At 39.3% G+C, this 12815-nt stretch overlaps 1 protein-coding gene across 2 annotated transcripts in view; it reads left to right on the plus strand.

Annotated features, from left to right (window-relative positions):
* The window catches only part of CNGB3 (cyclic nucleotide gated channel subunit beta 3), a 142260-nt gene that overhangs the window by 101460 nt on the left and 27985 nt on the right, over positions 1-12815 (plus strand). The gene's annotated exons all lie outside the window — the stretch shown is intronic.

Here is a 12815-nt window from a genome sequence, read left to right on the forward strand (position 1 = left end):
GAGTTGACAGAGTTTTATATGATATTGCCTTAAATTTTAACATAATATTGTTTTCTTTACTATTTCAACTATGTCTGGATTAACATATCACATTGCAAATAGCCAGTTTTAAGAAGGCTTTTGACAAATTAGAGCATCCTCCAGCCAAGGGCATAAGAGGTAGGAGTTGAGTAGTGGGCCAAGGCGATAGTAAAAGGATGATCTTATAAATAAAATTGTTGTATGATGATACAAGTCAGATCAATGGTCGCTTCTAGTGGGAGTGGGGATGGAGATACTGACTAGGAAGAGGCGTGAGGGAACTCTGTGGGGTGATAGAAGTTTTTTTGTCTTGCTAGGGAAGTTATACAGGGTGTGCATTTGTCAAAATTGATCCAACTCTCCTTTAAAATTTGTGTATTTCACTGCGTAGAAATGATTCTTCCACCAAAAAAAATGTGTAGATGTTGATGATGTTTAGCTGTGGGGAAAAAGTTAATTAAATAAATTCAAGAGCAGCAGAAGTTCCATGTACTAAAGTCTGTTACATGAACAAGGAATGAGACCTACTCCACATTGTCCACCAAAATGACATCCAACTGTAAAACCCATTTCTGAGCTGCAGACACCTCTACGGGAGTGAAACCTCCCTGGAGAACAAGGCTTGGTTCCAAGTCTTTATACATGGAGGACACAGCACAGTTTGAGACACAGAAGAGCTTGGTAAAGACCTTAGGAAGGAAGGGAGGCAGGGAGAGGGGAGAGGAGTATGCACTGCCACTGGTTCCTGGAGATGATGGGGAGTAGATTTCTAATTGGAAAGTAGTTTCCAGTTCCTAGCAGGAGCTCCACAATGGAAGCTCCGGTGAAGTAGCAGCATCATGGAACGTGCACAGAGTTTTCTGAGATCTTCCATCAGGGAGAATGGGAGAGGGATTCCTACGTTGATTGACAGATTCTTCTAGATAATTGTTTTTTAAGCTGCAGCTTGCAATCCTTTGGGGGATCATGAACTCAATTAAGTGGGTCACAACCAGCGTATAAAACAGAAAATATCAGAGTGCCTCACACATAAGTAAGGGTAGGTATTATATTATGAAATTTTTGTTTCTGTTATTTATTTTTAAATACATATTTACATATTTCTGTGTGTACTGGGCGCAATGTAAATGTCTGTGTTACTATAGGTTATGGTCAAAAAAGATGTGAAAGCCACGAGGCTAAATTATTTTAACAGAACTGTAAAATGTTATTAAACTCTTTATACCTCAGTGACTAGCTTAATTAAGAATAAGTGACAATTGGCTCTCTTCCAAAGAAAAAAACATACTTGAAATTATATACCAGTGACTTTTATGGGATTATCTACGATTTTGGAAGTTATCAGTTTTCAGCATTATAGTTTTTGTCTTTGTTTTTACATATATTTTTGGAAAACCATAAAATCAGCAACATCTGATTGAGAAAAAAGGTTACATCTTCACATCTTGCTAATGTTGAATATAAATTTAGATTCATTCTTTCCTGACATTTCCATGAAAGATGCAGTTCCTTCCAGAAAGAACCCATTTCCATTTATATTTCTGTTAAACGAAAAAAGTTGTTTTTTTCCCCAAAGCCAAATGAAGTAGAAAATAAGTAGGTATGGAATCTTTCTAAATTTATTTTCATGGAGACAGTCTTAGTAGTTTATACAAATTTGTTATTTTCTTAAGGAGCAGATAGGTGAATAAAGATCCTACACCCTTGTTGCATAAATTACACCCACTGACTCTTGTGTATCAGGTACATGTGTGAGAGCCACCTGTGCGCTCGAGGGGCTGAGTGCCCGAGGAGAGAACATCTGAAGAACGTGTGCCCGGAAGGGTGCTCAGGAGTCTACAGAGGGAGCAGGTCGAGCTCCTGGGCAGTGTTATTATCACTCACTGTCACAAGAGTGGGACATTATAACCTGTTCACAGAACGAGAAGTTCTTTAAGACCAGAGCATGGGGCGATAACCAAAGATGAATCTAGAAATGTCATCGGAAGCCAGGCCGTGGAGTGTGGGCCCAATCCTACAGGCAGAGGAAGGTGGAAGGGAGGAAACTGACCACATAGATTTCAGTTTTACAAAGACAAGAAATGGGGCTACACTGAATAGTCCAGAACATCCAGGGATAACAAAGGAGGGTGACTGTCAACTGTTGAAAACCTCCGTATCTCGATTTCTCCCTGAAAATGACTCTTCCGTATCTTTATTTTTTTTTCCTTATTAAAATCTTTATTGAGGTATAATTGACATATAACATTATATTAGTTTCAGGTGTACAATGCAATGATTCAATCTTTGTATATACTGCAAAATTATCACCACAATAAGTCTAGTTAACATTTATCACCATACATAGCTATAAAATTTTTTTCTTGTGGTGAGAACTTTTAAGATTTACTCTCAGCAACTTTCAAATATGCAATACAGTATTATTAACTATAGTCACCATCCTGTACATTACATCCCCAGGACTTACTCATTTTATAACTGGAAATTTGTACCTTTTCACCCCCTTCACCCATTTTGCCCACTCCCCACCTCTTGCCTCTGGTAACCACAAATCAGTTTACTATATCTATGAGCTTGTTTTTTTTCTTTTTTTAGATTTCACATATAAGTGATATCATACAGTATTTGTCTTCCTCTCTCTGACTTATTTCACTTAACATACTGCCCTCAAGGTCCATCCATGTTGTCACAAATGGCAAGATTTCCTTCTTTTTTGGCTGAATGGCTGAATAATATTCCACTGTGTGTGTGTGTATGTATATATATATACACACACACATACCTATATCACAACTTCTTTTTTTTTTTAATTTTTTGTTTATTGCAGTAACATTGGTTTATAACATTGTAAAAATTTCAGGTGTACATCATTGTACTTCTATTTCTGCATAGATTACATCATGTTCACCACCAAAATACTAATTACAACCCATCACCACACACATGTACCCAATTATCCCTTTCACCCTCCTCCCTCCTCCCTTCCCCTCTGGTAACCACCAATCCAATCTCTGTCCCTATGTGTTTGTTTATTGTTGTTATTATCTACTACTTAATGAAGGAAATCATATGGTATTTGACCTTCTCCCTCTGACTTATTTCACTTTGCATTATGCCCTCAATGTCCATCCATGTTGTCACAAATGGCTGGATTTCGTCGTTTCTTATGGCTGAGTAGTATTCCATTGTGTATATATACCACAGCTTCTTTATCCATTCGTCCCTTGATGGGCACTTAGGTTGCTTCCAAGTCTTGGCTATTGTGAATAACGCTGCAATGAACACAGGGGTGCATGTACCTTTGCAAATTGCTGTTTTCAAGTTCTTTGGATAAATACCCAGCAGTGGAATAGCTGGATCATATGGTAGTTCTATCCTTGATTTTTTGAGGAATCTCCATACTGTTTTCCATAGAGGCTGGACCAGTTTGCACTCCCACCAGCAGTGTATGAGAGTTCCCTTCTCTCCACATCCTCTCCAACACATGTTGTTTCCTGTCTTGTTAATTATAGCCATTCTGACGGGCGTCAGGTGATATCTCACTGTAGTTTTGATTTGCATTTCCCTGATAGTTAGTGATTTTGAACATCTTTTCATGTGTCTGTTGGCCATCTGTATATCTTCTTTGGAGAAATGTCTGTTCAGATCTTTTGCCCATTTTTTAATTGGGTTGTTAGTTTTCTTGTTGTTGAGATGCATGAGTTCTTTATATATTTTGAGAAAGTCTCTTCAACAAATGGTGTTGGGAAAACTGGATAGCCACATGCAAAAAAATGAAAGTAGACCCTTACCTTACACCATACACAAAAATTAACTCCAAATGGATTAAAGACTTGAATGTAAGACCTGAAACTATGAAACTTCTAGAAGAAAACATAGGCAGTACGCTCTTCGACATCAGTCTTAGCAACATCTTTTCAAACACCACATCTGACCGGGCAAGAGAAACAATAGAAAAAATAAACAAATGGGACTACATCAAACTAAAAAGCTTCTGCACAGCAAAGGAAACCATCAACAAAACGAAAAGACAACCTAACAATTGGGAGAAGATATTTGCAAACCATACATCTGATAAGGGCTTAATCTCCAAAATATATAAAGAACTCATGCATCTCAACAACAAAAACTACCAACCCAATTAAAAAATGGGCAAAAGACCTGAACAGACATTTCTCCAAAGAAGATATACAGATGGCCAACAGACACATGAAAAGATGTTCAAAATCACTAACTATCAGGGAAATGCAAATCAAAACTACAATGAGATATCACCTCACGCCTGTCAGAATGGCTATAATTAACAAGACAGGAAACAACATGTGTTGGAGAGGATGTGGAGAGAAGGGAACTCTCATACACTGCTGGTGGGAGTGCAAACTGGTGCAGCCACTATGGAAAACAGTATGGAGATTCCTCAAAAAATCAAGGATAGAACTACCATATGATCCAGCTATTCCACTGTTGGGTATTTATCCAAAGAACTTGAAAACAGCAATTTGCAAAGGTACATGCACCCCTGTGTTCATTGCAGCGTTATTCACAATAGCCAAGACTTGGAAGCAACCTAAGTGCCCATCAAGGGACGAATGGATAAAGAAGCTGTGGTATATATACACAATGGAATACTACTCAGCCATAAGAAACGACGAAATCCAGCCATTTGTGACAACATGGATGGACATTGAGGGTATAATGCAAAGTGAAATAAGTCAGAGGGAGAAGGCCAAATACCGTATGATTTCCTTCATTAAGTAGTAGATAATAACAACAATAAACAAACACATAGGGACAGAGATTGGATTGGTGGTTACCAGAGGGAAGGGGGAGGGTGGAGGGTGAAAGGGATAATTGGGTACATGTGTGTGGTGATGGGTTGTAATTAGTATTTTGGTGGTGAACATGATGTAGTCCATGCAGAAATAGAAGTACAATGATGTACACCTGAAATTTTTGCAATGTTATAAACCAATGTTACTGCAATAAAAAAAAAAAAAAAGACACAGATGTCCATAACTCTTGGATAAATGACTTACTCCTGTAATCTTGAATATTCTCATCTGTAAAACATGTAGTATTATTGTGTGCTAATAATTTCAATCTTGAAGGGTTGGGAAGACTGAGTAAGTCGATTGAATTTAGTGTTTATTGTAGTATCTGTTGCATGGGATTTACTCAAAGCTGTCAACTAATATTTTTGTGATGTGCTGAAATAAAAATCACAGCCCAAATAAAAAAAAATAATAAAAATAAATAAATAAATAAATAAATAAATAAAAAATAAATAAAATTCTCAAAAAAAAAAAAAAAAAAGGCAGGCAGGCAGGAGGCGAGAGAGGCAAAGAAAAAGGAGGGAGCGAGATCTGGCACCGAGATTGGAGGCTGGCAGCCGGCTCTGTCTTTCCAATCTGCAGGATTAGGGTAAATAAAGGTACTTGAAAATCATTTGACTCACAAATACCTATTTTAAGATGCCCTGAGGCATATTTTAGGTTTATATCTTGGGCCTTCAGTCAAAAATTTCATAAGGACTTTTCTCCATTTGTAACTCTGAGAATGGACACAGGTGTAGTAGAATTTGTTTGCGACGCAGGACCAGAAGATGATTATACACTAAATAATCTTGATTCAGTTTTTTCAAAAGACATATGTCTGTTGCTTTTTTTTTTTTTTTTTGTGAGGAGGATCAGCACTGAGCTAACATCTGCCAGTCCTCCTCTTTTTGCTGAGGAAGACTGGCCCTGAGCTAACATCCGTGCCCATCTTCCTCCACTTTATATGGGACGCCGCCACAGCATGGCTTGACAAGCAGTTCGTCGGTGCGCGCCCGGGATCCGGGCCGGTGAACCCGGGGCCGCTGTAGCGGAGCGCGTGCCCTCAACCGCTTGCGCCACCGGGCTGGCCCCGTGTCTGTTGCTTTTAATTTTGCATTTTATTCGTGTTAAAAAACTTCAAAAAGCACAAGTGTGCTTATATTCCTTTTCTTTTAGCCTTGTGAAATTTGTTTATGTATCAGTGGAACAGTGAGTGTCATAATGCTTTAGCCAAAGTAATGTAGGTAATACTGGAGTATCATAAATTATAATATGGACAACGTCCCGGGAAGGTTGTCCATGATCCTTCAGTCCCAACACTGTCACCATATACCTTGCTATACCCAGTTCTTACACGGCCCCTATGCTAGAGTATCCCAGAGAAACAGAAGCAATAGGATGTGTATATACAGAGACAGAGATTTATTTTAAGGAATTGGCTCATGCAATCATGGCGGCTGACAAGTCCAAAACCTGCAGGGCAGACGAGCACGCTGGAGACCCTGGGAAGAGTCGATGTTGCAGTTCGAGTCCAAAGACAGCCTGGAAGCAGAAGTCCCTCTTCCCCAGGGGACTTCAGACTTTTTTTCTTAATGCCTTCAACTGACTGATGAGGCCCACCCACGTAATGACCCATACTCTGCTTTACTCAGTCTACTGATTTAAATGTGACTCTCATCTAAAAAATACCTTCACAGAGACATTTAGACTAGCGTTTGATCAAATATCTGAGTACCATGGACTAGCCAAGTTGACGCATGAAATTAACCATCACAGCCCCCAAGCGTTGTCAAAGTATGGAGCATAATTAAGTCAAGGGTAAGAAAAGGAACTGTTGCTAACCCCGAATTTTAAAATCGATACACGTGTTCTCAAAAATAACAATAGCTGCTGTTTATTGGGTTCTGACTATGGACTACACTGTACTAACCGCATCATCACCTTCTCTCAATCAATTCTCGCAGCAAGCCTCCGACGAAATGTTACTACTCTCCCCATTTTACAGAAATTGCAAGCTGTTGACCTGACTGAGGCCACTGAGCTCTAAGCAATGGGCCGGGTTTGAGGACAGGTTTTTCTCACTCCACAGTCCATGAACTTAACGCTCTGTGGCACTGCCTTTCAGCTCCCCACCAGCCCCATCCGGATAAATGATAGGATGCTGGGGAACCAGAGAAGATTCTCCAGAGTCAGAAATCAACGCCAGTTCCAGGCCATCATTTAGCAGTTTTCACAGACCTGGTGCATCAGTTAGTTTCACCCCCAGATGCCTAAATTCACACGCACTCGGCTGCTCTCCCGCTGAGGAGAGACCCTGAATCTCACGTGGCTTTTGTTCCCTCTTAATCAAAGACGGTAGAATTAGAGACGTCGATATTCACTAAAACTTTGCTTCCATCAAGTGTGGTTAATTAGTAAGATTTGCTGCTTCTACACGGGGTGATCCGAGTTTGTAAAGAACTTAGAGATAAATAGTCATATTAGAATATTTTTTAAATTTTTCACAAAAATGTCTCTTCTTCCCTCCAGATGGCACGTCCTTCCAGCCCAGGCTCAAGTATTAAGCTAATAAGAAGTGATTCATTTCTAGGAGGTTGGGCAATGTCCCCTCCTTTCTGATGATTTATTATTTTAATTTCAATTTTTAAACATGTTTTATCAAATTAAATGCTAGGAAAATCACATTTTGCCTCTACCACTAAATTACCAGAAACGGGAGAAAATTTAATGAAAGTTCTGTTGCGCCACCCAGTGGCTGAAATTAAAATTGCATCCTTTAGAAACGGAAAAAGACCCCCCTGTTGACAGTAGGAAACCAGGGACCTAGAGATGCCAAAATGGGGGTGTAGGCGAGCGCGACGTGTCTCGCTACTTGCTGCTCTGGTAAAATGCAGAACCCATCCCAAACAGGACACCTCTCTGGGGTCTGTGACGTTGTTTGTGGTTATGTGGTGAGTAGAGCCTGGGAAGCCTGTGACTTCAGTGTTAGGAAAGATGCAGAAGAGTTTAGTATGTGAGCAGCAGACTGAGCCAGGAATGGATGGGAGTGGCAAAATGAATGATTTCTACCCCTCACACATGCAGTCACACCCTGATCAGATATGCCATCACGGATTTCCCCCAGAGGACCTGAAATCAGAGCGTTACAGCGAGACTTACTACGTTTTAGTTTTATTAACTTTATTTTTACCTTGGTGGTATCAGTAATAAAGTGTTGTTGCCAGACTTTGTTTTAAGTATTTTGAACAATGAGCTTGTAACCCAGGTGAACTCCACTCAACTACCCATCCTGAGCAGTTACTCTGTCTAATGCACTAGTGGGGTCCCCAGATATGGCACCCACATAGTCCCTGCTCTCCAGCACCTCCCAATAGGGTGGGGAAACTCTAAGTAAATAAGATAGTATCCTTGGTTTTTGTGTGATGATTAAGTGACTCAAAACATATAAAGCGCTTATATCAGTACCTGGCACATAGTGAGTCATAGTGTTATTATTACTTTTATTACTACCAGAGGAGTAAAACTGATTCAATCACAGGGGAGTTTCCGCACCAGTAAAATCAGGTTGTGTGTGGCCCTGCCTGATCGCAGGAAGATGAATTAGATCCTCAAGGTTCCGTCCAATTTGTGACTGCCCACCTTGGCCATGTGATGGTGAAGCTCCTAGAAAAACAGAATTACTGTCAGTTCTCAAGGAAAGCTTGATGGACAGGACTTCTACTAGTGTTTGCAAATATTGAGGGCAGAGTTGGGTCTGTCGTCACTTAGAACTCAATGAGTCCTGACATTATAGTACTTTGCAAATTATTTAGCACATTTGACTGCTGCTCCCAACAGCTACCAACCAGTAGCCATGACCAGCATAGGCAAGGGCACGGCAGCTGACTCAGAATGCCCCGCTCCAGACATACCACCCACCATCTGCGTAATGGGAATGGAGCTTAAGATGGGACAGAGCATTTCCTTTTACAAGACCGAGTTGGAAAAATCCCTGAAGACCACTGTTTGTACTTGAGGGTGACAAAGTCACAATGAGTTACAAATTACTGATAATATCTTAAGTTCTGTTTCGGAGAAAGCAAGAATGAGCCTAGAAATGGAGAGATCTTACAGGAATGAGAACGTAGGCGTTCCAAAGATAAATTTTACCAACTTTACAATTGTGTGCAGAGCTTGCCATTATTAAAAGAAGAACTTCCTGGGTGTAGAAACCACCATGTAACCTATAGGTTATGTTTTGAATGAAAACAAAATTTTTCCCAACTCCAATCGAATCTCCAGAATCCTTATTCAGATCTGTAACACACAGTTTTTGTACAGCACTGAATTTCCCATTGTTGAAAACGGAATAATCTCTAAAATGTCATTCCTTACATCAGACCATATGCCCCAAGCGCTGGTGAGACACTGGGGATACACAAGTGAATAGTACACAAATCTTGCCCTCAAGTTGCTCGGAATGTAGATTTAAAAAAAAAAAAAAAACACGCTCTGGTGATACTCTTCTTCTGAAACCTACTGCACGTGTGACCTTAGGGAGTCAATACACTTCCGTTTCCTCATCTCAAAACCAGAGGTGATAACAACGTATTAATTAATGCCAGGCAGCACAGGGAGGTGAAGATTAAACAGGTGAAGATAAAAAAATAGAAAATTTAATACAAATGTTATGTGTTAACATAATGTTAATGTTGATGCTTATACAGGTCCTCTCACTTTATAGAGAAGGGGACATTTATGAAACAGTGACTATGCTCTGACTCTGTGTGAATCAGAAAATCTCCTAATGACTTCTGCAAAGGAAATGGAGCTGCATTACAAGGAGAAAAAAAGCTAGCCCTGGGATGTAATTCTTTTTGATCATACAATAATGGAACAAAGTGTGTCTCAAGAAAATAATCATTTTCTGAAGAGGAAAAACAGATTGTTTGCAAACATATCATAAAATATAGCGACTTCATAATGCAAACTTCATTTCACTAAGACTAAAGTACAGATGAGAAGGAGCCAGTCCTACACCGCAGGTGCCCGAGGGCCAGTGCACTGTGCACAAAGCAAATCTTAGAGAACAGAATCACTTAATTGTTGAGATTTAGATCCTACGTGTTTACTACGTACGGCTATTATGTTCCATTTACAGGATTTGATACATGTTTTGTGCAATTATGTTAATAAAAATGCTATGTGTAATGGTTCAAGTGTTTTCCTCTGAGGAAACCCAAGCTATAAGCTAAAAGCTGTCCATGTCAGTTCTACTGAGGAAAGCACTAATTGTTTGCTTGTCTACTTTAGGGTTTATCTCCTAGTTTGGTCTAACCCTTTCCGCTGATTGGGTTCCTTTATTAGTGCTTTCTGCCAGTGAGCTCGCCTGAAGGATAGAGGAAAAAAGATGAAATGCATTCCTCCACGAAGGGGATTTTGTTCCTACGAACAATCTTGGGATGTGCATTTTATTTTTATTAAAATTAATAAAAATTAAAGTTTGAAGCTCATCACTTCTTCTCCCCAGATCCATTCTCCTTCCTCCTCCCCAGAAGTGGCCACTAAGATGATTTTTTTTTTTTTAATTTTCATTTATTTATTTATTTTTCCCTCAAAGCTCCAGGAGATAGTTGTATGTCATAGTTGCACATCCTTCTAGTTGCTGTATGTGGGACGCAGCCTCAGCATGGCCGGAGAAGCAGTGTGTCGGTGTGCGCCCAGGATCCGAACCTGGGCCACCAGCAGCGGAGCGCACACACTTAACCGCTAAGCCAGGGGGCCAGCCCCACTAAGATGATTTTTGAGGTTATCCTTCCAATCCTCATTTTTATAACTTTATTTTATATCCATATAAACATCAATGACAGCCAGTATTATTTCGTGTAGTTTTTTCATAGTTGGAATCATATTGAATATATTCTATACCTTGCTTTTATGCAAACCACATTGTTTATCGAGTTCAATCCTGTCTAAATAGAAAGAGAGATCTGGTTTATTTATTTTAGCCACCCTATGGTATTCCAACCTACAAATCTTCAATATTTTTATCTGTCCACAGATTGACATCACATTGTTTCTAACTTCTTCAGTATTGAAAACAATACTGCCACACACATCTTTGTACATTTATATAGAACAGGAATTATTTCCATAGGAAAACAACACTTAAAATCATTAATAATTGCTATGGATACAATGTAATATAGTTGGGAATTTTTGTCAAAGTTTATTCCAATAGGAATTGTTTAAGGAATGAAAACTCTATTCTTGACCTACAAATTATAATGGTAAAAATTAATACCAAAAAATCAGTTGTGCACAAAAAAAGTAAATGTAAGTGGGTTTTTTGAGATCTTCTATTTCTGATCATTTACAATGTTATTCTCCGTGGACGTGAATGAGAGTTAACTTCATTGCAATGATACTCCAGATATATTTATGCTTAAGAACTTCCAAGTATATTTCTGATGAATTTTTCCTAAAACATCAAGGATGCTAGCTGTTCTTAGTGGAGGAAATCCTAAAATCAATCTAAAGTGTGTTTGTCATTTTTTTTTCTTCCTCCGACATGCCAGGATGGTCCTCCCTTAATGCCTTTATACTGGCTGTCTCCTCAGGCTGGATGCCTTCCCTCCTGATGTACATGACTCATTCCACCTCCTCCAAATGGCAAATCTCTGTGAGATGCACCATGACCTACCATGGTCTCTGGAGTCAGACTTCTCATACTAGCTGTATGAACTTGGGAAAGCTGCTGAACTACTCCCTGGGGAGTAACAATAACTACCTCTTGGACCTGTTGTGTGAATTAAACACATCTGCATTGTAAAGCTCTCTTCCTTACCAACATTCTCAGTGCCCAAAGTCAACTGTTGGCTTTTTGTTTTGTTTTTTACTTTACTTTGTGTTTTTTCTAAACAGGTTCTGAGTGATCAGAACGTCAATTTCTGAAATGAAATTACTCTGAACCAATGACAGCGTTAAAAGAAATAAGGCACATGAGCCACACATTTAGAGAATTTTTACTAAAAACAAAATAACCACAATTTTTAGGAAGAAATTAATGTTTGTGATTTGCTTTAGCAAATATGAGAACTTATAAGACATAGTGGGAATCAAACAAATATAAATAAAAATTTATTTATTATTTTTACAATACTTTATATACAAAGTATACAGATTATACTTTGCACAAAACAAGTACATAACAAGGAAGGAACAGGTAAATTTCCCTCTACCTAAAAGGATGTTCGTGTGTCTGCAGATACAAATCATACTCATCCTCAAGGAACTCAGAATGTGTTACCCGCATAAGCATCTTCTGGATGCTTCTCCTCTCCCAACCCCACTCCCAGGCAGAAGTGGAACCCCCCCGTGCTCTTAAAAGTTTTATGGGTATTCGCCTGGGATGTCTTATGACATGACTAACTTCTACCATCAATTACAGCCTTTCTGTTGGCTTAAAACATCATCCCAACTAGACTTGCTCCAAGGCATGGTACAAAGGCTGGCTCATGGTGGCTTCTTGTCATATATGTGGGACTATATTAAGAATGTATTCCTGCCGGCCCTGGTCGTTTTTTCCATCCTGGATAACCAAAAGCTATACTTTCTCAAATAAATTTCTTAAATTCTAGCACCAAGTTCATCTGAATGCTTCTCACCGATCGCTACTTGAAGATACTTCAATCATAAATGATTAACTTTCCTTATCAGTCAAGTAGCCCGAGGTCTAAATTTCATATGGATCTAGGTCAAGCATTTGCTGCTGAAATCGTTAGGGAAACTGGCGGTTGCTAAAGGAATGGTCATCCAATCCACAGATTGGGGGCCAGCCCTTTGCCCCTCTCTCGCCCTCCTCTGCTACTGACTGTGATTAGCTCTCTGCAAAATAATAATTCCCCTAAGCAATGGGCAGGACTAGCCACAAAAGGAAAGCTGCTACATATTAGCAGCTCTGGAAGGAAAAAATACAAATATTTGGTGAAAGTAAAAGAT

Source organism: Ceratotherium simum, chromosome 31 (assembly GCF_057802395.1).
Source record: "Ceratotherium simum simum isolate JZ-2026a chromosome 31, ASM5780239v1, whole genome shotgun sequence".
Lineage (NCBI taxonomy): Eukaryota > Metazoa > Chordata > Mammalia > Perissodactyla > Rhinocerotidae > Ceratotherium > Ceratotherium simum.